Source organism: Columba livia, chromosome 4 (genome assembly GCF_036013475.1).
Source record: "Columba livia isolate bColLiv1 breed racing homer chromosome 4, bColLiv1.pat.W.v2, whole genome shotgun sequence".
Taxonomy (NCBI): domain Eukaryota; kingdom Metazoa; phylum Chordata; class Aves; order Columbiformes; family Columbidae; genus Columba; species Columba livia.
The window spans coordinates 65,304,519-65,312,598 of record NC_088605.1 but is presented as its reverse complement, the minus strand read 5'-3'; the positions used below and the strand labels follow the sequence as shown (position 1 = coordinate 65,312,598).

At 38.1% G+C, this 8,080-nt stretch overlaps 1 long non-coding RNA gene across 1 annotated transcript; it reads right to left on the bottom strand.

Annotated features, from left to right (window-relative positions):
- Positions 1–1,116: 1,116 nt before the first annotated feature.
- Positions 1,117–6,957, bottom strand: LOC135579395 (uncharacterized). Its single transcript, XR_010472430.1, has 2 exons — positions 4,709–6,957; positions 1,117–4,608 (listed from the first exon to the last, which is right to left on the bottom strand). It is a non-coding gene; the product is annotated as an uncharacterized LOC135579395 (long non-coding RNA).
- Between the last annotated feature and the right edge of the window lie 1,123 nt (positions 6,958–8,080).

Here is an 8,080-nt window from a genome sequence, read left to right as displayed (position 1 = left end):
ATACAGCCTGGTTCACCTAAATTGTAGGCTATAAGCCCAATGGGCTAGACAAGCTCACATTTGAATCCCCAGTGTATTCTTCTATGGTAAATTGGAGTAAGAACTGACTTCATAAGCAATTTCAAAAACCAGGGTTGATTTCAAAAATTCATCAAGAAGTAGTGCAAAATTTTGCTTTTGCTTCTGAGTTTCATTACAAAATAAAACTAAATTAAATTAAATTAAGAAATACCTTCAGTGGTTCACCTCACAGTATCAGAGGAGTCAGCCATAGTCTGATTAAAGGATAGTTTGTGGTTTTCTTTTCCTTAACTTGGTTTCTTACCTATCTTGTTTTAAACTTTGATCTAGACAACGTACAGCTTTGTGAGTCATATTTTCCTGTATCTCTTCTGACTGAATTTCAGGGTTCAGGACGTCTGACCAGTCTTTCCACTTCTTTGAGTTACTCCGGCATCACACTCTGTGCCATTGCACCCTAAGTTATTGTCTGTGCCTGGCAAATCCCTCAGACTTGTGACTTTTGAAATACCTCCTTGAGAGAAAGCAAGGGACTGCCAAATTTATGGAGAATCCAGACTTTTATCTCAAGTTAAAGAGCTGAGGAGCAGTCTCCCCAAACTTGAATTGCTGTCAGAGTTCAGGCTGGAACTTGCAGGCATTTGTAAATTTTCACCCAGCTAGATGATTTCATAGTTGAAATATGGAAGAATAGTAAGCCACAGTGATGCTATGGGTGAAAGAACCAAGGCTGGTTGGTGAATGAGGGTGGCTACCAAAGCAAGCTGAGGGAGACATACAGTCCATCACATTGTCACAATGTTCCTGTTTGAAATCCACAGTAAAGTTACTTTGGAGAATAAAGCAATAAAGATTGAGAATGAGAATGAGACTCTGAGGACCTCTGTAGTGGGTGTGAAGGGCACAGTATGTGGACGAGATTGCAGAAGTGAAAAATCACAGAAGGAGCAGAGTTTGAATTCAGCCCAGAGAAGAGAAAAAGAAAACACACTCAGAGATCGCAGTAAGGGAAAAGGAAAGTTGTGTGTTGCGTGAATTGAAACAGGTCCCTGGCTGCCTAGAACAGCCTTCACAGGGCGCAGAAGGTGGAAGAAATCAGAGAGGAAATGATATTTTAATGTCCCCAGATAATTTTTATATACAGAACAAGAATCAGTCACTTTCATTGTTAAATGCACTGAAAGCTAAAGTTTCAATGTCTCGTTCTTCAAAAAGGTGATTCATAGAGTTCTGTGGTGCCAAGACAAACTATTTTATTCTCACCCATCAAGCGTTTCACTTTTCCTGCAGTGTACCCTGCAGGAAACCAAAGAGTTATTTGGACTGCTAGGATTTCTCTGTTAGGACCAATTCCTTTCTACTGCTTCTTTCTGTAAACTTTCATTGTTATTCCCTTTTCACAAGCTGTAGAGTAGAGAGCATAACACTATGATGAGAAAGGGAAAAACTATGTAATTCTCACACACTCTGTAGGAAATACCAACCGCTGCAGTGAAACAAGAATACTACAACATAGTGTCAAAATATAAAATGCTATAAAATGAGTTTTCAAATCAATCAGATATTTGTACAGGATGTTTAATTTCACATTACAGTGTCAGCTAAGTTTTTTGAATTAACAGAATTTTTTTCATCATTGGGTTGGAGGTACAACAAAGAAAGGCTGGAGCAGTATAAGGCATAATGATAAACAGGCTACTTCACACAGTAATGTGACATGCCAGGATCATCATCCATAACTAGCTATTTCCTGAGGATTATAAACCCAGACTACTGTTTAACTAATGTCTTGGTTTCAGTGAAAAAAAGCAGCAGAAGTAATCAAATCTATCTTTCCTAGTTAAGTAAGATAAATGTTGTCTAGAGAAGGACTGAGCTTTCTGAAGATATACATACTTGTGGGTGTATGTATATCTACATGTTTATATGTGATGCCATGGTTAGCTGCTAGATTACCTCCTACAGAACCAGTCATGCAAGAGGATTAAAAAGGCTGATATGAAATAAAGTTGAGATTGTTCATTATGCCAGTATTAGAAATAAAAGCATTTTATATAATGGATTATGTATTCTCATATCCAGATCAACAGCTCTTCCACTCTAAGCTAGGATCAACGCTTTCTTGTATAAATGTAATCATATTCCCCCAGTTAGAAAGACCAAACCCCTTTGTGCTGTTTCAGACGAGTGCTCTAATTGCTCACCCCTGGGGCTAGATACTTTCCATCTTTGCCTCTTGTTGAAGCCCTTCCACTTTGCAAGAAAGGTTAAATATTCTGTAGGTGAAAAAGCTCATAGCCTAACAAGCTGGATAGTCATTTGGAGAGGTGGGGAAGAGATCAGGTCAAGTAGGGTAAATAACTGAGTATGAGTTTTCCACTGGCTTTTTGTAGAAACAGGAATTTCGACAGTTGACTGTGTCCAGTCCAGGATATTATTCTCAAAGCAAAAGAGAAAGTCAGCCCAGAAATGGCCCTTATTTCACTACCAATCAAGTGACTGCCCAAGGCACTTATCTGCTTGATGTAGGACAGCCTGCAGGTTTAAGTAGCTACCTGGCTTGTTTTGCCGTTTTCTTTGAACACAAATTCCCTGCTGGACCTGAGAAATCTGCCTGTCATAGAATGTCTGTTTCTGCAAAATTAATTGAAATTGCTGTTGGCCACCTTCTCTTAAGATGTACAGAACATCTTCAGTTAACTTCTATAAATTCTTTACTACTATTTTGTTATAAATACATGGGAGGTTGAGACTGGATTTCTCTTATTTTATGAAGAATACATTGTGCTCACCCATCTGTGTACAGGAATGTCATTTGAGCTGCAATTTTCCAGGCTTATAAATATCTATATATGGAATACAACTACTGGCAGCTTTTTTGCATGTCCTTCCACACATTATGTTTTGTTCTAGAGTACAGATTTCTATCTCGTGTCTCTAAGCAAATAATTTCTAGTAACAAACACTCTGCTATCTATTTATAATAGCTGCTAGGAACAAGCTGGCTTGGTGATTCTGTGCTAAAAGCCTTAGTTATTTTGCTGAGGATTTCACTCTCAGCAGTGACTCTCACAATTGCTACTCATATCCCCGCTGCTATCAGACTGTTAGCTATTATATTTTGTTTGTCCTAATCATTCTAATAGGCATTCACATTTTTTTCGACAGACTTTCCTATGCTTATGTTGTGTACAAATACGATTCTCAGTTTTGTATTACATTGAAAAAAAATGAAGAATTTATACTTGAAACCAGCTCCAAATGTGTATTTTCGGGAATAGGAGATTGTTAAAGCAAGATGTTCAAAGACAGGATTATTCAGCACAGATCTGTACATCCATGATCTAAGGCTAAAGCCTTTGTGAATTCTGGGAATTTGAAGTCTTTTCCGTGTCCTGATTCTGGGGAAATCACACAACAGAGCAGAGCTTGGAGGGAAGCTGCTGTGTCTTTCGGCTGGAGAGCCAGGACTCCATGGTGTCACCAGCTCATGGCACGAGCAGCGAGATGAGTTACGCATTTCTCACAGTTCACAAATACAATTAATTTTAATAGTATTTTCTTGTTTCTGGAAGCAGGTGTGCTGGGGTTGTCAGCTGTTTTACTGGGCTCTACCTGTTCCACCTCTCCCAAGAAGCTTATTTCTATTTGTATCAGTTTAGTTAGCATAAGCTCAATTATTTTAACTCCATACAAAATTACTCCAAGTTGCCTCACATTCTTCTATTTGTAGTGATTTTTTTTCTTCACAAACTAAAGAATCACTGATGGTGTCTGTGATTATACAATAAAAAGCATGCCTATCTTTTTCTGTGAGGTATATTAGGTGCCAAACTGAACCAATGTGGCAGCTTCTCTCTTAGGGATGCTGACTGAGCACAAATGGCTGCTCTCTTTCTGCTAGAACATTACGGATGCATTTTAAAAATAAAAAGCATAAAATTGTAGAAAAAATTATGTTGGAATGGAACTCTGGAGGTCATCTAGCCCAGCTACACTTTCAAAGCAGGACCAACTTCATAGCCAGATCACATAGAAAAGTTTCAGTTTCTAAATGTTCACCTAATGATACTTACATCAAAGTGTGCAGCCTTTCAGTGGATGTATTCTGTTTCTTCTTCCAGAAAAGGCTTATCCACATCCTTTCCTAGCATCCTGCCAGAGGCCAGCATTTTCCTCCCAGCATGCATCAGCTGTATTCTATGCTCCCCTTTATCTCAGGGCTGCTATCACTGTCTGTGGCACCATGCTGACATTTGCACCTGTGTTCAATTTAAAAGTAATAAATGTTCCATTTGTTTTCAGGATGACAATCTATTCATCTTCTGTAACATCACTGTTTCGTGCACCTATAAGAAATTCTCATGATGGTGCTGTTATGTCCTCCTTGTCTACAGCGCCTTTGCCTGTGGTTGCGAACTGTTGAGAAGCGTTGATAGTCTCAATTCTCATTTCCTAGCTTCAATTAATTTTCTTAGTAGATGAGAGTTGTTGTCCTTCCTCTGGGAAGTTCCAGACTGAGCTCCATGTGTCCTAGATCTCCTCATGTGAGAAAGACCTCTGGATTTTCCTCAAAGGTCCAGGAATCTGTAGTTGTAAAATTAATTTTTAATAGTGATTTATTTCAAATCACCTGCTCAATAATGCCATTTTAGCACACATAGCAAACAACTACTGGTATACAGACCTGGTTTGTACAATATTCCAAGGCTGACCATGGAGCTGCCACAGCATTTCAGCCTCTTTCCTGACCAAAATGGAAGATTGCTGCCGCCACTAGTGTCTAGGTGATCTGTATTGAGAACTGTCTGCAGAAGCTATAGTGGAAGAAAACCAGGATATTGTAATTCCTGAGTCTGGGTTTTCAGATTAGCAAGTATTTAGTCTACCAGTGTTCCATAAATAATGAGGGATAGCACTTGTAATTAGCACTCCACTCCATAAGAAATGATGAGCTATGCACCCAATATTCCCAGAGTTCAGAGGAACTTTCTGTTCCAGCCTGGCTAGTCAATATCTCCAGCTGATTAAAAACAGCATGCCAGCTGGCAATTAGGGCTTTGAGCACTGGTCACAGCAACATCTGCTCTCCTTATCCTGTATTTCAGTTATCATATAATCACGCATGGCTCTCTCTCAGTTCATAAATCATTCAAGCATATAATAAATAGAAATCAGTGTACTGGAACCTCTTGTGTAGGCTGAGATCTTCTGAAGAAGTTGTTAAGTCACTTCAAGTTGTTGAAGATTTCTTTCCTGATGATGGTCCTAACAATAATACAACATACATAGCATCTTTTCAGTTGTGCGTCCCTGGTAGCGATTGGTGGAACAGAAAGTGAGACACAGTGAGGAAAGACTGCTTTGCCTGCTCTTTACTATTCCACGTATCCTGTTACTATTTTTATTGTCAGTATGACTAAACTGTTATTATTGCTGGATTTTATTTTTTTTCAATCTGTTCAGCACTGCATCTTGTTCTTCTTGTTCTAGGTGTGAAATTTACGAGAACACAGAACTTTACATGCTGTAGATGCAGGAAAAATTACAGGTGATTAAAACACTATTACGCCTTTTCATTTAAAATATTATTACCCGAACAGGCAAAGGCAATTGGACTAAGAAAAAAATAAAAAGGCATTTTTTCAATGAGAAATAGAAAATAAAAAATTGTTGTCAAGTTCTAGAATAAAAATGCAGTGTGGCACATCTGACTCTGTCGAGACTCACACCCCACTTTTGTTTCCCTGCTGTCCAATGCATTTGGTTTCCATGGAAAAGACCCTCAGAAATACAAGCTGTCAAAGGGGACAAGGGCATTTAGGCAGTTTCTTGATCAGGAGGTTTGAAAACCCAGACCATGGATGTACCTGATACAACTATGGACTGTCTTATCTTCCACAGCCTACATATATATGGCTGTTAATATAATGCAACATATTTACCACAAAAGTTCCTGCGTTCACCCTTGTAAGACCTGTCTGAAGAACTTGTTCTATCAACAAAATGAAAAAACCTTTTCTAAAAAGTAGTCCAGCTGGAATCAAAAATAATTTTCAGGTTTCCTTTTGATCTGGAAAAAAGTAATTTTTTTCACTTTACTTCTAAAAAACTAAACTAAATGATGATCTTAAGTTTCTAGTGATACAGTTAGGAAGAAATCTATCAATATGAAAAGTGTTGGAAATAACATATGGATGGATAAAAAATAATATTTTACTTCAAATATGTCAAAGTTAAATTCCTTGACTTCACTGCTTAAGTCATGTCATCCGGGTTATCAACAAAGCTAAGAATCATCTTTATTTCCTCACTTGAGGAAAATCAAAGTTTCATAGGTTCAGATATTAGCACTGCAGAAAACAGCATTGTTTTTGTAGCAACATTCTAGGAAAGCCTTGAGGAACTGGTTCAACCTTATTTTTGGCCACAACAATCTTGCACTGGCTGCCCCATCTCTTCCACCACAGATATTCTAGAATTACTTTTCTTCTTTCAGATTTTTTTTTTTTCAGGTAGTTTCATTATTAGTGTGGGAATCACCTAAAATGAATAAGACTGTGGAAAAAGGCTGCTCTTATTGTTTTGCCATATATCATATCTCCCTCTTCTAGCAGGCTTATCATGAGAAACTTGTTAAGTGGAGAGTTAACAAATCTGACCTAAAGCATGTAAAGTAAATTTTTGATTCATTATTATTATTCATACAGACAGTAATTGCAATTTACACAGTGCTTGTGAAATCACTCCTGATGTTTTATGGTAGCACTTAGATAAGCCATGGGATGAAGCTATTGAAAGCAATGGAATTTCAGAGATGATTTAAGCAAATCATGAAAGTGGACTTGCAGTTCTATGACCTTTGAGGACTTTGCCTTCTGCTGGCTTTAAGTTCATCATCCCTAAAGGGACAACTGCAGAGATAACAGGACACTAGCAAATCTGATTCCATCAGACTTTTATAAGTACAGCCACTACTAGTCTCTGAGGAATTAAGTAATTCAGTCAGCTCACTCAACCTTGTCCTTGATTTCCATCTGCAATGAATTGTAGCAGTAAAAGTCTGACCAAATAAAAAAAAGTTTAAGTTTTTATTAAGGTTTTATGGCAATGCAGAGAAAACAGGAGGAAAACAAAATCCTTGGAACTGCAAAGTTTTAATATCTCTAAAATAAAAATACATTGAAATAAATGTTAAATATTTTGGGATAAATGATGTGTCTGGAGAAGCATTTTAAATTTTGGCATTTTTCTTAAAAAAATACAAAAACAAAATGAGAGAGAGACAATATATTCCTATGTATGTGACTGCTGTGGTTAGTACTGGAGAAAGCCAGTCTGAACAGTATTTCAGTGGAAGATAGCTGCAATATCAGTGCTTCTCTTGCACATTCTGAATTATGCTTATCTGCAGGCAGTAACGTAGACCAGGGAACTTGTTCTACTTTGTCCTGGGCTGATGCAGCCTCACTAACATTGTCCGAAGTAAGCAGCAGCCTAGCCTGGGCTGCTCAGCATATGCGTGAAGATGGGTTTATGGAGCTAGCATGCTCTCTGTGCTAGCTCTTCTGTGCTCTCACCATGAAACAGCCCTGAGTGTGTGCTACATGGAAAATGGTGCTCACCCAACGCAGGGGCAAATGCGAGATAGATGAAAGACTACATTAAGATAGATAGAGGAAATATTCATTGCTGGTGGGCAGCAAATACAATTAGAAACACCTATATGTTAGATACATACTTATATCTCTCCTTAGATTGCTGTTCCACTCATATAAACTGCATGTATTTGAGAATGGGCATGGGTAAAGCTAAACATAATTTTAAAAAAAACAACTCAACAGGCCCTTCCTCAGGAAAGAGAAAATATGGCTTCTTCATGGCATTATATCAGTGGTGACAAGTGTGGTACATTAATGAGTCATGTGTGGCAACCTTTCCCCAGGCAGTCGTATAGACACTAAACAGACACCTTTCCTGTGTTCACTACCTTTGGTTGCCTGATTAGCCTACGGTGCATGACAGTATGAAGGATTTGATCCATACCCAAAACATATTA